At 39.9% G+C, this 3,131-nt stretch overlaps 1 long non-coding RNA gene across 1 annotated transcript; it reads left to right on the top strand.

Annotated features, from left to right (window-relative positions):
• Window positions 1-685: 685 nt before the first annotated feature.
• On the top strand, window positions 686-982 carry LOC145443356 (uncharacterized). The gene is made up of 2 exons (XR_013916411.1): window positions 686-806; window positions 846-982. It is a non-coding gene; the product is annotated as an uncharacterized LOC145443356 (long non-coding RNA).
• The last annotated feature ends 2,149 nt before the right edge of the window (window positions 983-3,131 follow it).

The following is a 3,131-nucleotide window of genomic DNA, read 5'->3' as shown; positions in this document are numbered from 1 at the left end:
CTTGACAATGGGTTCTTCATAGATGGTAGTCCAAACATTATTAGCGCCATGCGTGGAGGAGGAACCGGCATTGGACCCTTTGATTTTCTTGATGGACTTGCGCTGAACCTGGTGTTGGAGCCCATAGTATGCCTGCGAAGCATCAGGATGCCGTGATCTATATGCTTGCATTCTCTGTTAGGTGAGAACGCATTAGCGATCAAATTATGCCACAAGCTGTACAATTAACACAGACCAGATTTCCGAAACACGCTTCAAGAATATCTTGAGTAAATGACTTGAGCCATACACGAGGCATCACTTCCAGAAATACTTCAGCCAATTTGACCAAATTGACCGACGTGAAAATGAGTCCCTCAAGAGTTGGACGAGCGATTATCCTTTTTCTCTCGCCTCTATGATGCTTGGATACATCTTTCTTAAAACATGCAGCAAACTTGAATGAATCTGCTCACAATTCACCAAGACTTAGCTTGCTTACTTCCCAATCCATCAGCGATTTCACAAAGTCCTTCTGAAGCCATGTCAAACGTTCATCGTTTTTTCTTATTGGACATTTATAGCCACAATTGATGATCTCAAACCACCTGCAAAGAGTCAAAATTAATCAAAAATAAAAATAAAATTAAGAAATTTACTTGGAAAAAAGAAGTATGAATTTCGAAGTTCCTTCAGCTCCGGTGATCTTCGAGAGGCAATTTCCCACTTTCCAATTCAGAACTCCTCTGGCGAGATCTACTTTCATCTGAATGACAATAGACCATAAGCCATATCCAAAATATATTGTTTCATGATGTTAGCCTAAAGTAAACTAACCTTGGTGTAAGGTGTCAAGTTAATATGAGACTGTGTGAGACCTGATTCACTCAAAAGTGAACCGGCATCCTTATAGAATAGGTCCACAACATAAGTCCATAGGACATGCTGTCCACTCCAACACAGAAATTTGGACCCACCTGGCCGTGAATTGTACAGTGAGTTTCGAACAGTCTATGGAGAATGCAAATCTACATATTCACGAGTCACAAATTAATGTCAAACAACACAGCTTACCTTGAGCAAGTGGGAAGGATCGGACAAAAAGTAAATGGCCCTATCAGAAGAAGCTGGGTTAGGTGCCATGAACAATTTCCCCATCGGGATTTCCTTACAACCACTCATGATTTTGAACATTTTACGATTCATTGGATGGCCATCAGCAACAACAGCATGCACTTCAAAGCCATTAGCTTCACATTCCATAATAACACGCCATGTCAAATTTGCCAGCTTCCAAGCTTTGATTGATTTTGTGCAGTACCTGGCAAAAGGTTGGGAAACCTTACGATCGATGGTGCGAATGTAAAACACTGTTGAAGAAATATACATAATAAGCAAAAAAAACATGCTCAAATTAGGAATACTTGCCAAGTATAGAACTTGCCAGCTCCACATCGTCACCACACCCAGCATCAACCAGCCCAACCAATTTTCCATCTTTCAGAACAAGATTCTCTTTAACTGCAACGCAATGCACATTGGATATGAATAAGTAGCAGTGCTTGGTACGGACATGTGTAAGCTTACTCTTCATTTCATCCAAGGTAACATATCCCATCATTCTGACACCAGTTTTTTATAACTCGCTGCAGTTCTTCCACTGCAAGGGGACATATGCCAGGCTGTGGGGTGATGGCATTCCTTTCAAATAAATAGATCACAAAATCACATCCCTAGATACTCAAAAACAGTGATTGTTACCTGTAAAGTCTGATACTCCGACGGGATGGAAGAGTCAGGACTTCACTTGCAGTGACATGTTCATATGCTGCAGGAGATCTAGAGTAGAACTCGATTGCCCAACGGATTACGTCCGGGTGAAAACGTCTTCCTTGTGGAGTGAGTGTAGAATTTCTTTTCTGTTCTTCGAAAAATAGTTTTTGCCACTCATTCAATTTGGAGTGTTCACAAACACCCTGCAAAAGAGATCATGGCACAAGTGGTTAGTGAGACTACTTAGTAAACTAATTGCTACAATGTATTCAGATACACTAACTATTCCTCAATAAAACTGATTTTTCTAGCCTTGACAACATCAACAATATGATGATAGGACTTGGAACACACCATAACTGCAGTATAAACTTCATCATCTATGCTAATCATCTTATCATCTTCTGAAACCACTCCATGAACAACTTCATCTTCGTTCAACCAGCTGCCTTGTGCTCTTTGATATTCCAAACACTTCATACAATTCGAGAATGGACTGCCACCTGAAACTGCTCTCAAGGTAATAATCAAAATATAAAACGCATCTTAAATTGGATGCTATTTTACCAATGACATTGCAACTGGGGGCCCTGAAAATGTCTCGTACTGACATACTGCCTTCATTCCAACTCAGTATAGCATGACGGTTCACACTGCTGTCACAACTTGAATGAATACCATCACATAGTCTCAGGCTTTGCAAATTATCTGAACCCACAATTAAATTTCAATTGTAAATTTTCTTTACCTACAAAGGTCCGACTCACCTAAAGTAGTCTTCAACATTTGGTAACGATGGTCAACATCAAGACAACTTGCAACAGATGCTGGCTATCCGGAAAAGGATATTGATTTCATACTAGCGTCATCGGCAAACACTATCCTGTAATGATAGGACAGAAGTGATCATGGTTGGCATAAGCTGGTCGCATTTTCGATAGATATATACAAATTGGTATCGAATCTATAATACGTTTCAACCATATGTGCAGCATTGCAAAAAGTGTGGGCTGTTCTCTATTTATAAACCTGTATTTGAGAGTAGCTCAGGAATTTCGTAAATTTATTTATTACTAGATGCCTGCAGGCCTTAGGAGCAAATCCAAAACTGACCTGATTTTAGGTTGAATATGATCATCTTCTTCCAAATCAAGATAGAGCATTCCCTTCCTCTCATATGCTACCCAGCCACCTATTGAACAGTAAGTAAGTCACAAATTAGCGTACAACTTGATTCTAAATTTCACCTACCTTGAATAAGAGATGCGTCCTTTTTCAATCGGGCAACATTTTGATAATATAATTTTTTAGCACAAGCTTTTCTGGGAGCTGGCTCTTTCCTTGGTGGGGAAGAGAATGATGCGGACTTTTTAGGCAAA

Source organism: Botryllus schlosseri, chromosome 1 (assembly GCF_051294905.1).
Source record: "Botryllus schlosseri isolate E-star chromosome 1, Bs_hap1, whole genome shotgun sequence".
In the NCBI taxonomy this organism is placed as follows: Eukaryota; Metazoa; Chordata; class Ascidiacea; order Stolidobranchia; family Styelidae; genus Botryllus; species Botryllus schlosseri.
Note: the sequence above shows the minus strand (reverse complement) of the source record. Positions and strands in the feature narration are given on the sequence as shown.